Source organism: Ochotona princeps, chromosome 14 (assembly GCF_030435755.1).
Source record: "Ochotona princeps isolate mOchPri1 chromosome 14, mOchPri1.hap1, whole genome shotgun sequence".
NCBI classification, from domain to species: domain Eukaryota; kingdom Metazoa; phylum Chordata; class Mammalia; order Lagomorpha; family Ochotonidae; genus Ochotona; species Ochotona princeps.
In genome coordinates, this window is record NC_080845.1 from 13,232,325 (window position 1) to 13,258,501 (window position 26,177).

Here is a 26,177-nt window from a genome sequence, read left to right on the forward strand (position 1 = left end):
TTAAGACAGTCAGTGAACTTTAAATCTAAATTTATTTTTAATATATACCTAGTATTTTAGAGAAGTTGTTATACCTCAGTCCCAAACTGAGTAATGTGATTCTCTTTTAAAAATAAATGAATAAATCAAAAGCTTTGTTTATTTTTATTGGAAAGGCAGTTTTACAGAGAGGAGAGACAGACAGAATAATATTCTAACCGTTAGTTCACTTCCTAAGCTGCTGCAATGGCTGGAGTTGAGCTAATCTGAAGCCAAGATCCAAGAGCCAGGAGCTTCACCTCGGTCTCCCACATGGGTGCAGGGGCCCAAGGCTTTGGGCCATCCTTGACTGTTTTCCCAGGCCATAAGCAGGGAGCATAATGGGAAAGAGGGTAGCCAGGACATAAATTGGTGCCCATATAGGATCCTGGACCTTGAAGTGGAAGGATTAGCCAATCAAGTCACTGCACATAATCAAAGTAATATGACTCTCTTATTACATTGGTTTGGAAATTTTCTTATACTTATCAAATCACTTATCTTGAGACCTGGTACCTACATGTGAGACTTGATAAGAAGCTCTTGGCTCCTGACTTCACACTGCTTCAATTACTGTTTTTGTGACCATTTGAAGAATGAATCAGCAGTTGAAATACCTTTCTTTTTCTGTATCTCTTTTTCCCTCTGTAAAATCTGTCTTTCAAATAAAAATAAGGCAGTCTTTAAAAAAATACTCTTCTCTCCAAACATTAAAAAAAAAAAAAGTATCTGCTCTTTTTCTCGATAAGACCCATATGGCAAAATAGTTGGAGATGATATTTGATGCAATCCTGTGCTAGACTGTGAGTCTTAATTCATTGCTGTGGACCACACATGCTTGTGTAATCCAGATTTGAGTTAAAATAGGTGGTGGGGGAGGAAACTCTTCCTACTGCCTTAACTGAGGCTCCACAAAGAAGGATGGTACAGAGAAGAAGGCAGTGACTAAGTGATCGGGGTGAGTGCAAGGTGACATAAAAAATAAGCTTTCAATAGTAAACACAAGCATGTTTTTGTCTTTACTTTTAACTCAGGTCAAACAAATCTTATATCCAGCTTAGGGAACTGTTTACAGTAAATGTCCACTGAATGGCCAGAAGGAATTCTTCCAATGTCCTAGCACGCAGGTAACTGAAATCTGTGAACTATGCAGACTGCTACATATCTCTACCGTACCACTTCCTAGCTGTGTGACTTCAGATACATTGCTTCATGTCATAAGCCCCAGTTTCTTTCCCTGTATCATACTTGCTATAAGAAAAAAATTAAATAAAACAGGCTTAAACTGTGACAATTTTAGTTTGGTTTATGCTACACTCAGTGGATACAACTCATTGTTCATGTAAGAATAACCATCAATTCACTTTACTGTTCATATCAATTTATTATATGCTGTAGCCTAATAGCTTACATCTGTTAATTCCTATGACTTAAGGAGATGTAAAACAAATGGCCACTAGAACTCCTGTTACATGCTGGGATTTAATTTCCATAAATTGTTTCCTTCACTAACTGAGCACATATCACCTGGAATAACACTACTGAGATGGACTATAGAAAGGAAGATATGGACCTGGCACAACAGGCCACATCTTCACCTTGCAATCACCAAGATCCCATACAAGCTCAGTTCATGTCTCTGCTGCTTCACTTCCCTTCCAGCTCCCTGTTTGTGTCCTGGGAAAGCAGTAGAGAATGACCCAAAAACTTAGGTCCCTTTATCCATGTGGGAAACTCAATAGAAGCTCTCGGCTCTTGGCTTGTGATCGGAGCTCAGTTTCTGTCATTGTGTTTATAATGCAGCAGACAGAACATCTTTCTGTATTCATCAGAACATCTTTCTGTATTCGTCTCAGTAAATTGCCTTTGCAATAAAAGTAATTAATAGGGCCCGGCGGCGTGGCCTAGTGGCTAAAGTCCTCACCTTGAACCCGCCGGGATCCCATATGGGCGCCAGTTCTAATCCCAGCAGCTCCACTTCCCATCCAGCTCCCTGCTTGTGGCCTGGGAAAGCAGTTGAGGACGGCCCTATGCGTTGGGACACTGCACCCGTGTGGGAGACCCGGAAGAGGTTCCTGGTTCCCGGCATCGGATCGGCGCGCACCGGCCCGTTGCGGCCACTTGGGGAGTGAGTCATCGAGTTATTGGACAGAAGATCTTCCTCTCTGTCTCTCCTCCTCTCTTTGTATATCTGACTTTGTAATAAAAATAAATCTTTAAAAAAAATAATTAATAAATCTGCAGAGAGAGAGAGAGAGACAAGGAGGGAGTGAAGGAGGGAGGGAGAGAAGGAAGAAAGAAGAAAGGAGTGAATCAGCAGACAGAACATCTTTCTGTATTTGTCTCGGTAAATTGCCTTTGCAATAAAAATAATTAATAAATCTGCAGAGAGAGAGAGAAAAGGAGGGAGGGAGGAAGGAAGGGGGGGAGAGAAGGAGGAAAGAAGGAAGAAAGGAAGGAAGGAAGGAGAGAGAGAGAGAGAGAGAGAGAGAGAAAGAAAGAAAGAAAGAAAGAAAGAAAGAAAGAAAGAAAGAAAGAAAGAAAGAAAGAAAGAAAGAAAGAAAGAAAGAGAAAGAAAGAGAAAAGAAAAGAAGAAAGGAAGAAAAGTAGGGATAAATAGTTCTGGAAGAGAAAAAGAATGTCTTCCAGGGCTCCAAAGTCAGGCTCAACTCAAACCAATCTCCCAGTCTTCTCTGGGTTTATGTTAATGATTTCCTGATTTCAATTTTATTTTTTCAATTTATTTTTTATTGGGACTGGCACAGTGGCCTAATGGCTAAAGTCCTTGCCTTTTATGTACCGAGATCCCATATGGCACCAGTTCATGTCCCAGAAGCCCCGCTTCCCACTCATCTCCCTGCTTGTGATCTGGGAGGGCAATCAAGGACCACCCAACGCCTTGGGACCCTGCACCTGCATGGGAGACCTCGAAGCAGCTCTGAGATCCTGGCTTTGAATCAGCGCAGCTCTGGCCATTGCAGCCACTTAGGAAGTGAATCATCAGACAGAAGATCTTTTCTGTCTCTCCTCTCTGTATATTTGAATTTCCAATAAAAATATTTTTTAAATATTTTAAATTTGTTTTTACTTATTTATTTTATGACACATTTCCATAGGCTTTTAGATTTCCTTTTCCTCTTCCTCCTCCTCCCACCCCCGCACTGATCTTCCCTATATTATTGCAATAGTGTAATCCTTCAAAAACATTCATGGGTCCCTCATTCCGTTTTTTAAATTATCCCAATTTTATATACTCACAAATACCTGGTCAGATGATCCTATCTTCTGTTAGAAATATTGCCCTGGCTCATATATCCTCAAATCACAAATTTTTCTAGGCTAGTATCCTTATATTGAGCAAATGTATAATGCACAGTTTATCCCACTCTGCAGTAGAAATAAGTTAATAAAGAGAAAGGAAGCATAAAACGAAGGAAAAGAGAAAAAACAAAAGGAGGGAGGAAAAGACAGAAATTGATTATGAAACGTGTTAGAAAAACAAATTTTGAGGAAATGTGAGGAAACATTGGGAAATAATCCATAACACAACTGTCTCCCCCCAAAAATAATTACTCATATGATAAAATGCACTGTGGAGTTCAAAAAGTAATACAAGTAAAAGAAAAAGAAACAACTTTCATATAGAATGATCTCTCCATCTCCTTCTAAAATGCTCTGAGATTCCCAGGTCAGGGCTGAGCTATGAAGCCTATAGGTCTGATCTTGTTAAACACCCCCAAAGCTAATTACACCCTTTTGCATCCCTCTCATGCCAGCCCAGATGAAAAATACATACTAAAGTATTGGTCATTTTAAAATTTCTTCTATTCTTTCAAAGTGGTTTCCATGGAGGTAGCTCATTCCCATTTAAATTCCTCACCTTCAAATGTGCTGAAAAGTTAGCTTGAAATTAGACTCTGAGCCATATGGCAGAGCTGAGGGGTAGCATATGGTTTCCGATTGCTCAGTGCTGATCTACAGCATCTTTAAGTTTACCTTCCATCTTTTTTTACCCAGGAGACAATGGTGGGGTTAGAGATCTGTGTTTTGCATTGCACTGTCCTTCACGTGGAACAATATGATTTGTAATTCTACATCCATAATAAACTTGTTCTAGATTTTTGGGGGGGTCATATTATGAGAAAGGAGCAGAAAAATATCCAAATTTCCACCTGAGATCAACTGAGCCGGCTGTTTAAGAATTCAGTCTGTGAAGCTGAAGAATAATCCATGAAATAAAGGCAACTTCAAGCCATCTTGACCAAGCCTCACTTGTACATTCTGGCCACATTCCTGAACATTGCAGGTGGGAACAAATTCTCCTAGGAGGGAGTCCAAAAATTTCACATCATGAAATTTTACATCATGAAAATGATGTTCACAGAGAATGTACATTTTGTAAAAAATAACCGAATGAATTTCAAAATTTATTTGATTAAAGTTACTTTTTAAATTTTAGTTTTCCATAAAGTTTTTGAATCTCCCTTGTGCAACAAATTAACAAGTGAAAAGAAGGCTTGGATGGCCAAGGTATGAAAATCACTTTAATAACAAACAGGAATGTCTGAAGAGCACAACATGCCAAGGAAGGGTTGACTAAAGGGAACAATGGATCAAAGATAAGAAAAAACTAACATCTCAAGATTTATCTCTGAATCTGGTCCACATATTTTCCTGCCCCAACCATCCACTTTCAGCACCACTATTACTGCAAGGACAAAGAGTACTGTTGGAACACAGTCAAATTCCACAAAGTTTGATTGGCTCACTTAGTGGTCTGGCCACGTTCTACCATTAGCTTCTAGTACAGAACCAACAGCTTTTGTTCTCATGGGCCCGAGATACTCACTGATCTTTGAAAACTAAAACAAATAAACATACGTGTTTTTCATGCAGCTGAATCTAGCAGAACCAGGTTTAAACCGCATTGAGTAGTTTTTCATTCTCGTAACTATTTATGAAAATGGCATAGTTTAGCTCATTATGTGAAGGTTCACACTCCAAGATCAGGCAGTTGAGGACAACAGAAGTAGAAGGTATGCAGGGGAATGATGGTATGATGAACTAAAAAGTAACGCACAAGATAGAGAACAAGTTCAAGGTCACAGAGGCCTCACCCTAGAAGCTTAACCTAATCAATTTCAATAGCTCCTGCACCAGACACTGTAATTTGATTGAGTTCTATCCTTAACCTACTAACATAATACTCTGAATATTAAGTCCTTAACATGTGAGACTTTGGGTAACGTATCACTATTTTTTTCACTTTATTATATTTTGGCAGTCTTTACATTATTGATTAGGGTAAAAAAGTTACAAGGGCTAAAGGGAATATTGAGGAGAAGCCCCACCCAGTCTCCCACCCACCCCAGGTCCCAGTAGTTCATCAGTTATGCATTGTTGCCAATCTCGCCACTCCAGACACGATGAGGCTGTTGAATAATCTACTATCACTATTATCCAATTTTGTAACACAAGCCCAGCTCTAATATTCTAACTACATCACTACACTATGCAAGGACAATTCAAAAGTTATTGGAAAATGGAAATAAAAGATAAAGTTATCTAGTACAATTTTTTTTTCGCTATTCAGGCACAATTTTCATAGTAGGTTGTTGTCATGAACTTTAAGAAGTACGCTTTAACCAACAAAGCATCAGTAGAAAAACTCTTAATTTGGAAAATGGAAGATTCGTCTAAAAATGCTCTGGAAAAGAATAGGAGGAGAGAAAATGTGGCTTGAGGACACTGAAATTCAACAAAGCAATGTGATTCTTAACGTCATAACCATTGCCATCATGAACTGACATACAGTGTGTGTGCCAGGGAGTTCTCAAGATAACAATCTGGAAGCCTAACCAGTATTGTTGAGATTTACACCACAGCTCACCAATTCAAAGTGTATGTATAATTCAATGCTTTTTAAAATCATACTTACTTACCAACACATCGGCCATCACCACATTCAATTTTAGAAAACTTTCGCAACCACAAAAAGAAAACTTCAGACCCTGTAGTTTCATTGAACTGCTCATTCTCCACTGCCACAGTCCTGGTCGCTACACTTTGCACAATTCATCCAAAATTCACCTAAAAAAAAATTGCCACTGTGATAATATTCAGAGAGGGAGGCGGGGTGGGGGGTGCGTGAGGGGAGTCTGTTTTTATGGATGAATTAGCTCGTGAGCGCCTCCACTTGGTAGAGTAGTTAGCACCATCATTGAAGGAGAAGGAAAGTTACTATGATAATAGCTCAGTTACCCAGCTTGCAAAATTCTGTTTAGGGACAGAAAGCAGACTGGAGCAACTGTTAATCCACTTTCTATCTCTACAGATTTGCAAGTCCTGAATATTTTATCTACATGGAATTACATAATATATGTTAGTTTGTATCTAGATTCCTTCACATAGCATGCTTTTGGGGTTTATTCATGTCATATAATGTGTCAGTATTTCAGTCCTTTGTTGTAACTTAACACGAGTTCAGTGTGTGGATATGTCACAATTGGCTTACCCTTTCACTAGAGAATGGACATATATTTTTTCCAGAGTTTTTTTGTACTATAAATGATGCTTAAATAAATATTTGTGTATAGATCTTGAAGGGAAGTTTTCATTTTTCATTTAATTTTTTTTTACAGTTTTTATTTGGAATTTTATGATACAATTTCATAGGGCCGGGATTTCCCCACCACCTTCACAATTCTCACCCCCAACTGATTTTCCCTTTATTATTACAATAGTATAGTCCTTCATCAGCACTAATAGGTTCATCAGTCTGTTACTTAAGTGTGTCCCAACATTGTTGGTACAGACAATGTCAGACAGTCCAGCATCCCATTGTCTAGATATGTCCAACAGTTTCATTGGGAGTCCATCTTAGATTTGGAAGCAGACATGCATACTGCATTGCATCTTCACACTGGAATATAATAGTCTCTGTTATGCTATCACTATACATTCCCTTTAATGAGAAGCCACAAAACACATTTAACAACATGCATGGGGTCCAGCAGCATGGCCTAGCGGCTAAAGTCCTCGCCTTGAACCCGCCAGGATCCCATATGGGCGCCAGTTCTAATCCCGGCAGCTCCACTTTCCATCCAGCTCCCTGCTTGTGACCTGGGAAAGCAGTCAAGGACGGCCCAAGGCTTTGGGACCCTGCACCCGTGTGGGAGACCCAGAAGAGATTCCTGGTTCCCAGCTTTGGATTGGCGCAGCACCAGTCTTTGTGGTCACTTGGGGAGTGAGTCATCGCACGGAAGATCTTCCTCTCTGTCTCTCCTCCTCTCTCTGCATATCTGACTTTGTAATAAAATAAATAAATCTTTAAAAAAAAAAGGCATGAAGCTGAGACAAAAAATTTACATCATGGAGTCAAAAAAAGTACCACTGAATAACCAATGTGTGGGCTTAAAAAAAGAAAACACAACAGCCTCTTGGATAAAATGATGCCGCCATGCAACTCATGAACCAGCAATGAATTCTACAAGAGAAAAGAAATTATTTGAAAGAGATGAAAACAAAAACATCAAAACACATGGGATGAAGCAAAAACAGTATGGAAAGGGTTATTGATCTTACAATTTGCATGAAGGCTGCCTTATATTACAGAGAACATATGGTATGGAAGCTTTCATTTATTTTGGAGGATGTACCTAGGGGTTGGGCTGAAGGATAATGCAGTTGCTGTAATGTTTGATCATTTGAGGAACTTTCAAGCTATCTTCACAGTGGCTACACTATGAAAACACTAACAGAGTGCATCAAGGTCCCAGTTCTGCGCATCCTCTCGAGTGCTTACTACAGTCTCTGTTATTCTTTTATCTATTCTAGTGGCAATATCTTTTCAAGTACTCATTAGCTATTTGTATATCTTCTTTGAAGAAATGTCTATTCAGATTCTTTGTCCATGTTTCAATTGAGTTACTTGTGGTTATTTTCATTAAATTGAAATGTTCTGTACTCAACTTGGGACATCAATTTCTTTTTTTAAGATATATTTGTTTTTATTAGAAAGATGGATTTATCAAAAGAGGAAGAAACTGAGAGAAAGATCTTCGGTCTGCTTGTTCACTCCCCAAGTGGTCATAATGGCTAGAGCTGAGTCAATTCAAACCCAACTCCCACAGGAGTTCCCACACGGTTGCAGGGTCCCACGACTTTGGACAATCCTGTACTGCTTTCCCAGGCCACAAGCAGAAAACTCTGAGGGAAGTGGAACAGCCATGATATGAACCACCTCCCATATTGTATCCCAGAACATGTAAGCCTAAGACTAGAGCCACTAGGTTACTGCACCAGGCCAGTGTCATCCTTTTCTTACTAGCTTATGATTTATAAATAAATGTTCCACATTTTGTGAATTGTCTTCCCTTTTTGATATTGTCCTTGGAAGCACTACTTTTTTTTTACTAATACATCCATTTTGTTTTTATTGATTTTTGCATAGCTAAGAGAGATGTATGCCCATGTGGACCTCCAGTTAGGGTGTGGAGGGTCAAGGAATGAGGTGGGGTCAGAAATAGATGAGACAACTATCTCCAATCTCCTTTTCTGCTTCCTACGCCTAGGAAAAGTGGGGAGAGAGAAGAGAGTGTCACTTCCAGCAGCCCAACTGCATCTGTACCCAGGAATGCAGGTCCCTGGGTCCTCAATGTAGCTCATCTTCTGAGGATACTGTTTAAGTGGTTTGGGTAGTTCTGAATGCTGTTGATTTCATTGATCCATAGTTAAGGAAATCCTTCCACCAAGGTACATTAGTTAACATATTCTACCTTAGTATCTCCACTCATCCAGATACTCGCTGTCAAAACTTGACCAGGAGAGCTTTTCTATTTGTCCTGCCCTCCATGTTGCTAGACATCCTTTGCAGACCTCAATGGGCTTGTTTTCATGTTCCTCATGAGCATCTGGACATGCCATCCACTGCACAGGTCTCAGCAACTGTGGAGACCCAGTTCTGACACTGGCACTCCACAGTTAGACCACAAACACTGTCATCTTCACTGGGGTTGTGTTCTGAGACCAGTGACTCAGTCTGGGGGTCTTCAGAGAAACCTCATGAGAGATGACCACAAAGTGATTCCTGTGTGTGCCAGTTTGATGTCTGGCTCAATCTATAACATCAGCCAGCACACATGAGTGGTTGTAGTTACTGGGTCAGTTCTGCCCCCAGCCCCATCTCATACACAAACAAATGGATGTCACAGTCCAGCCCACCCCTGCCCACCACATACTCAGCTCTCATACACAACAGTGGAAATTGCAGTCTTATTGGAGCAGCTCCCAGTGTCCCCCACCAGGCCCACCCCAGTTCCCGTGCATGCTAGTATATGCAGCAAATTAATCCAGTCTGTCCCACATCCCATTCAACTCTCATACACATTAATGGGCATCGGAGCCTAGAACAGCCCAACCAACAAAACTATCCAGCCCACACTCAGACCAGTGGGTGTCACCACCTCTCCAGCCAGCCCCACCCACAGCTGTGGTTCCCATGCTTATAGCTACAACCTATCGTAGGGTGCCCACAATTTCCCTGCTAGGCCCACTCTAAGCCCCAAATCTTGCACTTTCCAAGTAGTCCTACAGTCTAACCTGACAGGACTTGCCCTAAGTCCTAGAACATGCTAGCTCATGCTACAGCAAATCGAAATCAGTCTGCACTTACTCTGGTTCATGCATGCACCAGTGGATATGGCTCTCCCCCCAACCCAGCTCAATTGCAGGTTGATGGGTTTTGTAGCCCTGCCCAGCCTGGTCTGCTTCTAATCCCAGTTCTTGTTCTTATCAGAGAGAGCAGTGGTCGTACAGGGGAGCCTCCCACAACTCCCCTGCTGAACTCCCTCTCAATCCAGGGTCTTATGTGTGTTAGTGTGTTGGTGGGAGCTGCAACTCAGACTGGCATTGCTTGCCACACCTCAGCATTCTTCAGTGGGTACTGTAACCTGACTCAGCCCCTTCTGCTCCCCAGTTCTTGCTCATGCTGGTTAGCACTGCAGCCTACCCTATCCCAAACAGCTCCCAGTTCCAGCCTGGACTAGTGTTGTGGCCCAGTTGGGCCTGTCCTGCAATCCATCCTGATTCTCACATCTACCAGTGGGTAATATAAATTGGCCCAGCTTGGTCCATTCCAAGATCTTACCCACATGTATGCTGGAGGATGCTATGGCTTGGCTTGTTCGCGGCTGTTCCCAGGTTTGGCTTTTGTGCTCAACCTGCAGGGACTGCATCCTGACATAAGAGTACCCAAGTTCCTATTTCAGGTCAACCCCCCAGGGGCTGATCTTGCACACACTGGTGGGTTCTTGACCTAGCCTGACTTGGGTCACCTTCTGCAGGTACAGTCGCCTTGCCCAGCCAGCCCACACCTTTTCCAGCTCTTACCGTTGGGTGCCACAGTCCAACCCTGCCTGGTTCACCCCCAGACCCAGCTCTCATGTGATTTAGCAGGTGCTGAGAACTAACCTAGCCTGTCTTACACACCCTGGCTCTGGAGAGCACCAGTGAGTGCTGAGGCCTAGCCCAGACTGGCACACTTTAGACCCAGTCCACACCCAAGCCAAGGACAGTGCAGACATGTCCAGTTCAGCAATGGGAACCATAGCCCAGCACAGGTGGCCCCTTAGGTCCCTGACCAGGCTCACTCCCATCCACAAATCTTGGGTGTGCTGGTGGTTACTCTGATCCAGTTTGGCATAACCCATCACCCAGCCTTGTCTCTACCATCAGATGCTGCACCCTGACCTGATCTGGCCCAGCCCCAGTTCCAACTCTCACTGGTAGGTGTTGCAATTGAGCCCTGCCCAGTCTGCCCCCATCCATGGCTTGCATGCAAACCAATAGGTATGATAGTCCAGCCCAGTTCAGAATAGCCTGCACCCCACCATGGCTCCCACGCATGCCAGTGTGCTATGGTCTGGCCTGGACATACCCAATCCGTTCCCTAAGAGGCAACCCACACATTTGCCAACAAGTGAAATAGTCCTGTCTGGCCTAAACAACACCCAGCCCTAATTCACATGCTCATTAGTGGGAACAATAGCCCACAAGGGAATTTCCCCAAGTTGCCCCACCAGGGCTACTCCAAGAACATTCTACTAGCCCAGCTCCTTGCCTGGTACAGTCTGCCCCTCAATCTCAGCTTTTGTGTGTGCTAGTGAATGTTGTGGTCTGCCCGCCTCATAGCCAATTCTTAAGCGCACCTGTGGGTACTACAGACTGAACCAGCTGGCTTATTCCCAAACCCAGTACCCATGAGCTTTGGAGAATTTCATGATAATGCTTAACTTTGCTTATCACCACCCCAGCCCTCAAGCAAACCAACTGATAGAGTAGTCCCACAGGGGTGAGTCCATGTCCGGCTAAAGAATCTACTCCCAGATCCAGTTCGCTCATGTTACGACTCAGCCTAATATGGTCCACACGCTGCCCTGACACCCACTGGAAGGCACTGTGGTCAAGGACTGCCAGGCAGGCCCACCAGCGGTATATTTCATATGTGTCAGTAGGGGTGAATGATGCCATGAATCCCATCACAGGTCTGCCATGTAGCCAGGTGTATTGGCTTGGCCCCAACAGGGTTTCCCTCCTCTAAACCACTTGGTCTCAGTCCCCGCATTTACTGCAAGTAATGTAGCCTGGTTGGTGGAAGTCATGTCCCACCTGTCATGTTCTCCCTCTGCAGTCCTCCCTCCCATACATCTCCAGATCCCTTTTCCTAAGCAACACACGGCCCTCCTTTCCTGCAAGTGCACAGATGGCCAAGCCCAGTCCTCAGATGGTATACTGTGCCAGCCTGGGATCCTGCCAGCCTACCCAGGTCCCACACACATGCACAGGTACTCAGACCCTGTCTGCCAGAGTGCCAGCGTCTGCCCCACCCCAAACCCCTGCCAATAGCATAAAAAAAACAGAATAGGCAATTATGTTGGCACATTGGTATGTTTAATACAAATTTGGCATTAGCCAGGCCTAGGATACCTGTCATCGCTTAGCTGCTTTTCTCCCAACAATGTAACACTTGCCTAGATATAATGCAACCTAGGCAGTTGCCTATAGCTGGAGCCTTCAAGTTTTAAGTGCCAAATTATCTATAATTTCTTCTGTTGCTTTTGCTTTTGGCTTTTTTTCTAAGAATCCATTGCCAAACCAGATAATGAGAGTGGGTCACTGCTTTTTGCAATAGGGGATTTACAGTCTTAGTTCTTTTTTTTAAAGATTTATTTATTGTCTTTGCAAAATCAGATATACAGAGAGGAAGAGAGACAGAGAAGATCTTCCGTCTGATGATTCACTCCCCAAGTGACCACAGCCACGAGTGCTGTGCCTATCCAAAGCCAGGATCCAGGAACTTCCTCCAGGTCTCCCACATGGGTGCAGGATCCCAAGGCTTTGGGCCAGTCTCAATTGCTTTCCTAGACCACAAGCAGGGAACTGGATGGAAGTGGAGCTGCTGGGATTAGAACCCGTGCCCATATGGAATCCAGCGCATAAAAGGTGAGGGCTTTAGCTGCTTGGCCACTCCACCGGACCCCCAGTCTTAGTTCTTGTATTTAGGTCTTTGATCCATCTTCCTTTAATTTGTGTATATTATGTGAGGTGAGGATTCATTCTTTTGAATGTGACTTGCAATTTTTCCCAACATTCTTTTTTGTATAGCTATTACTTTCTCAGTTGAATCATCTTGGTATTCTTCCTGAAAATCAGTTGACTATGGACACACGGACTTATCTCTTAATTCTCCTTTTTATTGTATATGATGTGGATCACATGTATTTGTGTGTGCATTTATATGAGACCACGAAGAAAAAAAAACAGTGTTAATTCCTATTTTTTGCAATAGGTTTTGAAATTTTAATTAGCTCCCCAACTTTATTATTGAAGATTATTTCTTTAACTCTTTCATATCTCTTTCAAATATCTTGTAACAGAATCAGCTTGTCATTTTTTTCCAATAAATCAGCTGAGATTTTGACAGAAACTGCACTGAATTTGTTCATCTGTTTGTAGAATGTTTTTATCTCAACCAATTTATGTCTTCTGATCCAGGAACGTGATAATTTTCTCACTTAGATATTATTTCTTTCAACAACATTGCTCAATTTTCACAATATAAAATGTGTACTTAATTATTTCTAGATACTTGACACTCTTCATTGCAAATATTTAGAAGTATATCTGATTTGTATGTTGGATTCAAATCCTGCAATCTTGCTGAATTCACCTCCAATTTTTAAGTGTTCAGCATGGTTATCAATAGATTTTACGTATAAGACCCTGTCTACTGTAAACAGACAGCTTGGTTCATCCATTCCAATCTAGGTATCTTTCCCTCACCCTGCTTTTTTTTATTTGCTTAGTGAAACAGTTCACATGATGTTGAATGTAAGTCATGGGAGCGTATAACTTGGAATTTTGCTTTTAGTGGTGATGCTGTCTCTGACTTTTTCATACATACTCCTTATCAGTTCCTGGAATAATGGAAAATAACCACTGCTCTAATAATGTTAACATTGTCTTTCAATATTTATGGCTCTTTCAACTGTTCTTGTGCCTTAGCATTATGATGCAAAGTCATTTCCTGAGTCAAATACGATTTTCCTTCCACTTCCTTTGTACTATTTATGTCAAGTATGTTAAACTTCTATATATTATAGGCTGAGCAATGCATTATAGACAATTTACCTTATAAAAGTCTTTTTTTTAAGTTAATTACGAATGGAAGAAGGAGAGCATTATGCATTTATACTGATTTTTGTGTTTACATAATTTCCTTTATTGCTGCTCTTTACATATATATAAATTACTGTCTGGGCTCACTTGCTTTTAGCATAAATAATTTCGTTTAGCAATTCCTTTAGCTAGGTCTTCTAACAACAAATTTTATGCTTTTGTTCATGCATGATTATCATTGTTTACTTTCACCTTTTTAAAAATTTATTTACTTTTACCAGAAAGGAAGATTTACAGAGAAAGAGAGACAGAGAGAAAGATCTTCTACCCACTGATTCACTCCCCAAGTGGCAACAATGGCCTGAGCTGAGCCAATTTCAAGCCAGGAGACAAGAGCCTCTTCCATGTCTCACACATGGGTACAGGATCCCAAGGCCTTGGGCCATCCTCTACTGCTTTCCCAGGCAAGGAGCTGGAATAGAAAAGGAGTAGCTGGGACACAAACTGGTTTCTATATGGGATCCCAGCACTTGTAAGGCAAGGATTTAGCCATTGAGCCATCACATCACACTCTACTTTTACTTTTGACAGACAGCTTTGTTGAATATAAGAGTCTTCTTTTACAGATTTTTGCTTGTTTTTATTTTGGGTATGTTGAATACATTTGTCCCTTTAACTGTATTTAACTGTGGTCTCTTTTTTCCGGGACAATGTCTCAACTAGATAACTTAAACCATGGATAGTACACACCACTTGAAAAACAACATTGTTTTTTGTTTGTGTGTGTGTGTGTGTATATATATATATATATATATATATATACACACACACCTATGGGTGTTCTATGCATCAAATCAATGCCTTCTTCATTCATTTTAAGTAAGCACTTATGTCCTTGGCTATAGCTTTTGCAGTTTTTGATGCAATAGCAAAACTCATATGGATTTGTCTTCATAATTTCAAGGCTAAAAGACATTATTGTAGATTGCAGGAACCTCAGTGTATGATTTATTCTTTCCTTGTTAAGTTGAGAACTTTCACCTTTACCCTTACAGAAATTCTTTCCATATGTTACTTACTACTATTTTGGCACTTTACAGCCATTATTAAGTAAAATAAGTTTTACTTAAATGCAAGTATTGTGGTTCTGTGACAACTGGTCTGATAACCAAGATGTTTATTCAAAGAATAACAGATGGATAGTGAGCTCAGAAAGGACTTGCTGGACAGAGGGGTGCTTCACTTCCTGGGCAAGACGGAAGAATGAGTTTTCTTCACATTACTCCGAATGTTGAGTAATGAACAACTTGTCAACTACTTATTTCTGAAATTTTCTGTTCCATCTGTTTGGATCACAGTTGATGAAAGGTACCTGAATCCTCAGAAAACAAAACTGATAGTAAATGGGAATTACTACCATCATTCCACTGTCTTCTCAAGAGAAGTATATTACTAATCACATGAAACTAATGAGTCATATTTTTCTTAGCAATTTTAGGATGCGATTCTTGCTTTTAATTTTCAACATTATTTGTATGACTTGTCTATGGAATTCTTCAAATTTACTCTTCTCAGCATTCATTAAGCTTTCTGCATGTTTTCAATAAGCGGAGAAATATTCACCTATTATTTCTGCTTCTTTCTCTCTTCTCTCCTTCTCATTCCCCCTTCATACATGTTAACGTTCCTTATGCTGTCATATACTCCTCAAACTCTCTTCATTTTCCTCTGCACTTTGAAATACATCCTATTGATTTCTCTTCGAGTTTCCCCGTATTGTATCGACTCCTGCAAATCTACTGCTGTTTTCCTCTGGTGAATGCTTTATTTCAGGCGAACTTTTTAACTCCAAGATTTGCATTTGGTTCATTTCAACAATAGCATATCATTTTTGATGACATCATTCATGCTCTCTGATCTTGTCATTTGCCCCCTAGCTTTCATCAAGGTTTTCTTTAAGTTTTTTTATTATGTCTGTTATGACCACTTTAACATTTGCTAAGTACAATATCCAGTTACTCTCATGGTCTGCTACTGTTGCTTTTTCTTGCCACAGTGTGTGAGTGATTCCCTCTGGTTTCTTTAACTGCCTCAGAGATTCCGTTGTTGGAAACACGATACATATTTCAGATAACATTGGAACAGCTCTGGGTCTAGTCTCCTCCCTTCTGGGACTTATTGCTTGGTAGTATACTTCTTCAGTAACTGGCTGGGTTGGACAGAAAAGGCTGTTTCCCCGCAACAGCCTGGAGCTTCTGTTTTTGCTCCTCTTTAGCTATCCTATCGGGTGTGACAATGTTCATTCTGAGATGGCAGCCATGGTGGCAAGGTTCTTTTTCACTGTGTCTTTTCCTACCATCTGCCATTGTTATGATCCGCTGACTGATGGTAGAATGTTCTGTTGTTTGTTGAAAAAAAAACGCACTCCATAGTCTTACCCAACCAAGTTCAGGCTGCTTTAAAGGGATGGGTACTTAATTCATTGTTTCAGCTTTGCTTTGTCCACCAGAGTCCTCCTCTCAGCTGACTCTGCCTCAGAAGATTAGCTTGCTTGCTGTTTATCCTGTCTCTCAAAAGAAGCTACCAATGTTCTGTCAGTTTTCTTTCAACAAAACATTCACCAGTGTCGAGAGAAATTTCAGGGATGTGATGCGTTTGTTACCATTTTGCAAATGAAGCCTGTTCTGGGAAGTGATTGTGAACCATCCATGTTAATACCTGTTTCTTCCACAAGAAAGAAAAATCTCAGTAAGTCCCTTTGCATTCAGCTTTGGACAGTGAGTGGCATGCTTTCTCTGAGAGGCACAATACTTAGTGGGTGAGAATGGGGGTATCCTGGCTTCCTTGTCCCAGTTTGGAAGCTCTACCTTACCATCTGGAGTAAGGCTGATTGGGATTTCAGATTCTTAGTAATGAGCATATTGCATGGAGCCAGTGTCTCAGTCATGGGGCTAAGCAGAAAAAAAAATTCTCCATCTCTTGGGTAACCCCATTTAGATCTTTGTTTCAAAATAGGTAGTGACAAAATGACAGCATTATGAGAAATGTTTCCAAGCTCCCTTTCTGGGAAAACAGTTTCTTTTCTGGAAGCTGAGGGCAGAGGCAGGGAAGATGAGTGCTTCTAGGCCCAGCACGGTAGCCTAGTGGCTAAAGTCTTCACCTTGCATACACTGGGATCCCACATGGGAGCTGGTTTTGGTCCTGGCAGCCCCATTTCCTGTCCAGCTCCCTGCTCGTGGCCTGGGAAAGCAGTTGAGGATGGCCCAAAGCCTTGAGATCCTGCATCTGTGTGGGAGACCCGGAAGAGGTTCAGGTTTCCTGGCTTCAGATTGGGTCAGCTCCAGCCGTTGTGGCACTTGGGGAGTGAATTATTGGACAGAAGACCTTCTTCTCCATCTCTCTTCCTCTCTGTATTTCTGACTATCCAATAAAAATGAAATGAGACCTTATATTCCTAAAATCATGACTCCAGAAACCCCTTTCTGTATCACTAAACTCAGGAGTCAAGATACAATGTGGGTTCATAGACTGTCACTTTTGCCTTAAGTATGTATTTATTTGCCCTAGATTCTTTGGACCATTAAGAGTATCTGAATGGTTGTATGGTATGTATGTATTAACAATTTTCACTTGTATTGATGGGGAGCATGCTCATAAAAATCCTCCTATTTCCATGTCAGAAATGAGATTCAAACATAGGTCATTTCTACAACACAGTTAACATTCCAGTGTGAGGCCTGTAGTCATGAGACAAGAAATGAGAGAGACCATCAGTGAAGGGAGGTGAATGACACCTAAAACAGCAGGTGTGAGCAACAAGGGGAAATTCACACCAAAGAGATAGAAATAAGACTCAGAAAACAGAGGAACACGAGCAGCAAGAAATGCCAAACTGTCAGAAGTGAGGCTCCTTCAGAAAGAAGTTGATAGGAGAGCAACTGAAATAAGGTTGGTATCCCTCGCGCTGGTTCTTCACCAGATAACTTCCCTTCTAATATTATCAGTTTCTTTGCTCATGGGTTTACTTTTCCAAAGGCAATCTTGAGTGTAAGAACAGAGAGAAGATATCCTCCTTATCCATGAAGAACATCAGAGGCAATCTTCTCCATAAATATTTCCTTATGGACCCAGAGTTGCCTCGACTCATTTCATTTTCTTTCTATTATTTCCCGCTGTTTTGTGAAATTATCACTTTTTCCTTCCCTCCAGGTTTCGTCAGCTCCTGCTCATTCCTATGTCTGACCTTCTTGAAATATCCTTAGAAAATTAGCCAGGAAAAAAGTATGATCAGTAATGCCAATGAACATACATAGGTATATATACCCATTTGAAAACCACATCAGTTTAGCAAAATAATACGCTCACAGCCTTCCATCCACCAAATGAAGACTGGAAGAAGTTATTGAATAAGCAATGTCAGAAATTATGAAATGTTCATACTGTTAGATCAGAAAACTAAGAAGAGCATCTCAGTAACTTTAGAAGACAGAATGGAATACACAGAATAATAAAGCAAGGATTCGGTTCTTGGCGATTCTGCCGCTTAAATGTGCTATATGATCTCCAACACCTACAGCTTTCCTTTGATCACATCATCTGTAAAGGAAGAAGCTATACTGTTCGTTCGTTTGTTTGTTTGTTTGTTTTTCCCTGTTCCAAGTGTCTAGTATGTTATGCAAACAGGGTCACAATAAAACAAAATTGAAAGGGTAACACATTGCAAGGGAATCTGAACTTTAAGGACAAGACCATTTTTTTTAACTACATGAAAAAAATGTAACGAGAAGGCAATAGCAGGTACAAGGTGCCAACTCCACTTCAGATTGCAAAAGGACATTTTCATTCCCCGCCCCCCACCCCCAATTACACAGCCAGCCGAAGAGAGAGCCTATAACTTAGAAATATTTATTTTTAACAGAGAATGCTGGGCATAGCATCACAGTTTGGAAAATCTCTCTCCAGAGTTTTCAGCCTAGATAATTGGATCAGCTTTCATCCCACAAATGCTGCTAGCACCAAAGTCTGTGAGGAAATCTGTTTTAAAATTGTCACTCAGAGCTGTGAGAGACTTAACATCTCAATTAAACAGTTGGCATGGGAACCAGAGTCGAAGAAAATGAAAAGGTGGACTGGATAATTCAAAAAGGAAGGAAATCAATGTCCTTGTTGGCATAAAAGGTAATCTTAAATTAAATGGCAATTTTCATAAGTTATAAGGTGCAAATACAGGCATTTAAAAGTACAATAATAAATAATTTGGCAACAAATGGAATCAATTTTCAATAGTTAACTACACAGGGCATTTTGGGCTTCTCCCAGGTCACAGAATTCATCAATCCTGGATTGTTATTCTCCCAAATTATTACAGATTTCTAAGGAACAATTTTCTGGTACCCATCCCTGCCAAATGACAGTAACACATTAAGAACTCACTGAGGGGATGGGCATTTGCCTAGTTGTTAAGATCATGGAATCACTGTTTAAAACAGCTGAGTGCCACATTTGAGGTAGCAGGTTCAAAACCCGGCTCCACTCTCAATTTCATATTCCTGCTAATGTGAATTCCAGAAGGTAGCAAGTAATGTCTCAAGTACTTGTTTCCCTGGTATTCATGAAGGCAACTGTGACTGAGTTCCAAAGCCCCGTTTAGGCAGGTCCAATCCTGACTGTTGAAAATGTTTGAAGAGTGGACTGGTGTTTGGGAATTCTCTTTCTCTGCCTGTCACAAATAAATAAATGTATTTTTTTAAAGTGAGTCTCATTGACATCAAGGACAAAAGAGATCTAAGGAGATGTCAGGGATATAAATTCACCAAATCAAAGCTTGATCTTCAGAAAATACTCTCATTTAGAACTGCTTTTCAGAAGTGCTGTGACATTGTCTATTGAATAAAGAAGATACTTAACTTCTAAGCAGAAGGAAACAAAGAGATATTGTCATGAAAAATAATATCTTGTGAATTCAGTTAATCAAGATGAACTAAACATTGAGATCAAAAGTAGACCTAATACACAGTAAGCACCAGAACACAAAGCAAGGTGATCCCATTCCATTTAGGTAACAGCATCCTGCTAGAAAAGAGGTGGGGAAGGTTTCAGAAGCAGACAAATTTGAGTCTGAGTTTCTGTCTTGTAATATACAAACGGTGTGACTTTGAGCCACCAATATACCCGATTTGTAAGATTTTGATAAAAAAAATACTTTTTATGGGGTTGTCCAAAGGAACACATGAAAATGTAATATACAATGTATCCAGTACAATGCCCAACAGACACACATTAGGGATGTTAGACTTACAAAATATCATCTTCATTTTTCCTTCCACAAAATTATAATTTAAAGTATCTACTTTCCCTAACTTTTTTCTCTGGGTATTATTGTTGGCACATCCAATAATGGTGTTGACCCATAACTGAGATTATATTACTCACCCCTCTGGACCTTGTCATTTTTCTTAGCTTTGATATATACTTGGTCTGCGATATTGAAGTTAGACAAAAGAATACCAGCTCCTGTCTTAGGAGACTTGAAGGATTCCTAACCAATTTGCAATATTTCCTCAAGCGCATCATTGGATCTTTCAGAATATTCATTAATTCATCTGTAAATAGGCGCTCATAATTCAAGTTCTGGATTCTTCTATTTTGAGTTTTAGATACTTTTAATAATCTGGGTCTGTTCCCCAACATATCTATTGTATATGGAATTCCCAAAACTTGGATAAGTAAAGCATTTTACAATTAAGAAAGTGTTTTCACATTCATTTATTCATAAGCTCTAACAACAAATTCACTTTGAAAAAGTGATTTCCCATGAATGAAATCAAGACAAATCTCACCAACCATTATTAATCTGATGTGAAAATTGGATTTCTATTCTCAATTAACACATACATGTTTATGCATATAAATACATAACATGTATAAATTTATATTAAAAGTAAATACATATACATATACATATATATATAAATTTATACATGTTATGTATTTTACTATATCTCTTGGTCTACCATGACTAACAGTTACTATTTTTTTTTACTTTTTTTTTAATTAAAAGGAAGATTTTATAGAGAAATAAGGTGATGCAGTGAGAGAAAAAGAGAGATCTTCTATTTCATGGTTCATTCCCCAAATGGATATAATAGCCAGAGCTGATCTGATCCAAAGCCAGGAGTCAAAAGCTTATCCTTGGTCGCCACGTTGGTACAGTGGCCAAGGACCTGAGTCATCCTCCATTGCTCTCATAGGCTACAGGCAGGAAGCTGGATCCAAAACGAAGCAGCCAGGACAGGAACTGGTGCCCATATGGGATGTCAGCACCATAGACAAAGGCTTAGCCTTGCCACTGAGCTGGCCTCAGCTACTTTATTTCATAAACAGTGGGTTTTGTAAACATTATTTTATAGACATAACAAGCTTTTTGTTAGTTTTTAACAGATTGAACCGTGTTTAATTATGAGATTTTGATCATGTTCTTCTTTTCCATGTTACCCTCACATTCTCCTCATCCTCCTTCCCTCTGCCTTTCTCCCTACTCCTCTCTATTGTTGAAATAATCTATCATTCATTTACATTGCCATCAAGAATTCAATGCTTCAGTAAATGAAGAATTCAACAAATTGAAAGCAGAAGGACTGTAGTAAGGTGGAAATCTAAACAAAGACTATAAACAATAATCAAATGGAAAAGTGATGGTTTCCCTCATGCGCTGTAAATTTCACAGTAGCCAAAAATCAAAACTAGTATATATAATAGTCTTAACTATTAGTATGAAAAGGGTATATACAAAGTTTCAAAAACTATTTACAGCACCATTGCTACACACAACAATCTCTCTTTTTTAAGTTTTGCTTTCTTTTCTGTTTTGCTTTAGCTCCCACATATCACAGAGAACATATGGTATTTGACTTTCTATGTCTGGCTTATTTCATTCAACATGGTTTCTTTCAGTTTCATCCACTTTGCTGCAAATGGTGGAAACTATTTCTAATAGCGTCATGATATCTCACTGTGTATATATGCCACATTTTCGTCATTCATCTAATGATGGCCACTTAGGTTGATTCCAGAATTTGACTATAGCTGTCAGTATTGCTATAAACACGATGGTGCAGGTATCTCTTTGGTAAAATGTGTTACTGTCTTTTGGGTATATACCCAGACGTGAGATTGCTATTTCAAATGAAAAGTTTAGTTTTGTTTTATTGTTTTTAAATATTTCTATATTGTTTCTCACAGTGGCTGGACTAAGTTACATTACCGACAGTGTATAGGAGTTCCCCTATCTGCATATCCTCACTAGTATTTGTTATTTTGCATCTTTGGGATTTTAGCCATCTAACAGGAATAAGGTGACAGTCCATTACACTTTTGTATTACATTTCCTTGCTTCAGTGATGTGGAACATTTTTTAATATATTTGTTGGTCATTTGTATTTCTTCTATTGAGAACTGTTGAAATCCTGTGCTCATGTCTTAGTTGGATTCATTGGGGTTTTTTTTTTTTTTTTTGCTGTCTTTATGTTGTTGATATATTCTGGATTTTATCTCTTTGTTGGATAGGGAGTTTTACCACTCTGTTGAATGTCTCTTCATTCTACTGATCATTTCTTCTGCTGTGCAGAAGCTTCTAAGCTTGATGTAATCTCATTTGTTTAATTAAGCTTTTACTTCCTGTGCTTTATGGTTCTTACCAAAGAAATCATTATCTGCATCAATTTCTTAGAATGTTTCCCTACATTTCTTCTAATAAGTTTATATTCGTAGGTTTTGAATTTAGATATTTTGTTCATCTTGAGTTGATTTTTGTAATGTTGAGAGGTGTTGATCTAATTTAATTCTTCTCTCTCTCTCTCTCTCTCTCTCTCCATATATACATAATTTTTCCATCACTACTCATGGAAGAGATTATCTTTAATCCAGTATATCGCCTAACCACTTTTGTCATAAATCAGTAACTGTATGTATGTGGATAATTTTTGTGCTTTCTATTCTGTTACATGAAACCCTGTTACTTCAGCAAGAGGTCACTTTAAGATCCTCTTTTGGGTCACCTGTTTTCATAAGCAGTATTAATGTTTTGTCTTAGTTTTGTATCTTATTTATTTGAAAAGCAGAGAGAGAATTTTCAATACACTGGTTCACTCCTCAGATGATCACAACTGCTAAAAATAAGCCAGGCAAAAGCCAAGACCCAGGAATACTAGATACTAGCCTGGTCTCCCAAATGAGTAACATGCACCAAGATGCTTGAACCATTGCCTTACTGCCTTTCCAGAGGCATTATCAGGAACTATATTGGCAATGGAGTAGCAGAGACTCCACAGTGCAAGACCTACCTTCATTTCTCACTTGTGAGATTTCCATTTCTGCTCTTCCATTTACTAATTGAGTATATATGGTCATGTTAATTAAGCTTTCTGTGTCTGAGTTTTTTTTCTAGAAACTGGGAGGAATAATAATAGCCACCTCACAAAGTAACTATGAGATTGAATGAAATTAGCAAATCTGGAAATATGTCAGCAAGAGTTTGAGAACAAGTTTGGATAAACAAATGCAAAATATGCAAAATGTCGCTGTGATATCTCAAACTGAGCTAGAGTTTTCTTTTTTTCATTTAACTGGACCACGGCTCATATATCTCAAAGTGAATCTCAGCATTGTATTTAAGACTGTGTTGGTATGGAAGAATGCACCCAATAAATCAAACTAAATAAAATTGGTGATGCAGAAAACAGGGAAACCAGACACCTTTAAAATGTTCAGGAGTACAAGTTTTCAGTGATGAGGAAAAGAGAAATATCCTTGTGAACAAGAAGCAGGTGAAATGACTCTGTGTATGTGGTGTGGGCACAGGGTGGTATCTGGCTACAAGATGACAGTAGATCTGCATGGGGGCTGGACTTCTGTGTTTCTTGCATTCATTACTAAAGCAGTCCACAGATTTCATCAAGCCCAGTGTAGAACTAAGACATTTCACAAGACCTCGATTACAAGCATGAACACAGGAGCATACGTATATCATTTCCTTTTGTGTGTTCTTCAGTTTCAAGGACATCTCTATAAAGCTTTCTGAATAACCTACAAAGTATTTTGTCTTTTTTTCCTGAGTTCTAGGGGAATACAATCTACATTCCTTTTCAGATATACACACAATGTCAAGTTTATTTATGTCCATGCTTTATCTTGGAGTAGCAGAGTACAGACTTTGAAGTTAGGCCATACAGATGTGTACTTTAATTTTTATACATACCACTTAACTGCCTTGGAAAGGTTCTATGAGTTAATGGAATTTGCATATGAGAGTTAATATTTAGAAAAAAAGCATTAAAAATATAAATGTAGGAAGCAAATACTCACTGAATTGCCATACATTTATTCTTCTCCAATGTGTCTGAAAGTTCCCTGATGGCAGGCTTTTTCCTATCCTGAAAGAAAAATGAGCATTTATTTCACTTGATTTTTTTTGTCTAGGTATTATTTGAGCACCAATTGCAGAATAAAATACATTTGAGATGCAAAATTATCCTTCTATTGCAGTAAGCCCAACAGTCAGGGTGCACAGAATTTTGCTATGTAGCTATCCCAAAAACAGTAGACAAATACTGATTACATACGTGATATTCATTTCTGAAATTCCCAAACATCTAATGACTTAAAACAAAATGAACAAGTGAAACCCCAAACTGCACAACGTGATTATTCCTGGAAAAATCAATTCATTTACAGAGGGCTTCAAAAAGTTGTTGCATGAATAACATTAAAGGAAGGGAGGTCATAGATTACTGTTGATTTTCTGCTTTCATGTTGACCAAGGGTGAAGAATTTTTAACTCAAGTGTATAGTTTTACTCTATGCAAAGTTAATTGGATGTCAGAGAATAAAACCAATGAAAACCCATATCAGCCTAACTACATGGTAAAAATACACACACAAATGTGCATACACATACACACTGTACATCAGTTATGGGAAACTAACTTACTCTTTTTTTTTAAGATTTATTTTTATTACAGTCAGATATACAGAGAGGAGGAGAGACAGAGAGGAAGATCTTCCGTCCGATGATTCACTCCCCAAGTGAGCCACAACGGGCCAGTGCGCGCCGATCTGAAGCCAGGAACCAGGAACCTCCTCCAGGTCTCCCAGGCGGGTGCAGTGTCCCAAAGCTTTGGGCCGTCCTCAACTGCTTTCCCAGGCCACAAGCAGGGAGCTGGATGGTAAGTGGAGCTGCCGGGATTAGAACTGGTGCCCATGTGGGATCCCGGAGCGTTCAAGGCGAGGACTTTAGCCGCTAGGCCACGCCGCCGGGCCCAACTAACTTACTCTTGAAGGGAAACAAGTAATTAGGTGAACAGGTAACGAACCTTCAGAGATAATCATCAGTAATACTCAAACACAAGTCTGATGATTAACACCAGCAGATTCCATGCTGGTGATTAATGAAGAGGCAGGCGGTATGGAGATAATATATACTGAAACACTCCTCAAGACATGGAGGAAAGAAGAAAACAAACAAAGGAGTTTGTCTTTCTCAACAGCAGCCTCCAAGACAATTTTTTTTTCTTTTTGTGGGCGGCCCAAAGCCTTGGGACCCTACACCCTTGTGGAGAGACCCAGAGGAAGCTCCTGGCTCCTCAGCTCTGGGCATTGCAGCTACTTGGGGTGTGAATCAGGGGATGGAAGATCTTTCTCTCTGTCTGTCCTTCGATCTGTAAATCTGGCTTTCCAATACAAACAAATAAATTTTTTTTAAAAAGAAGTTTATTGTCTAATTTGTTAAATGTAGAATCTTAAAATGTTGCTAACCCAAATCTTCCTTGGTTCCTATGATGGCAATGTTTATCAAAGCAGAAAATAATGAAAAAGGGGATGGGGTGCGTTTTCATGAGGACCAATTCAAAATAAGTGAATCTAAAGAAACGAGTGGCAAAGCCACTAATATAAGTCGGTTCCCCTAATTTATGGATGTGGAAATTGATAATATTAGACTGATTTTTCCCCAGGGAAAATTGGTTGGGAGAAAACAGTCAAATGACACCTAATGAAGTATTCTGAGTGACAGATTGCAGGTACTATAGAGTTTGCTAATATTATCACAGCTGGTTGGACCAGGAGCAATGCTTCAATGAACAAACCCTTGCCTTACAAGTGCCAGGATCCTGTATGGGCACCAGTTCATGTCCGAGCTTCTCCAAAACTCATCTAGCTCCATTCTTGTGGCCTGGGAAAGAAGCAAAGAATGGCCCACAGCATTGGGTCCCTACACCCATATGGGAGACCCAGAAGACACTCCTGGCTCCTGGCTTCAAATCAGCTCAGTTCTGACCATTGCAGCCATTTAGGGAAAATCCAGCAGGTGGAAGATTTTTCTCTCTCCATAAATCTAACCTACCATTCCAATCAATGTGTGTGTGTGTGTTTGTGTGTGTGTGTGTGTTGCATCTGGTGACTTCATACCAGTTCATTTTGAGTAAATA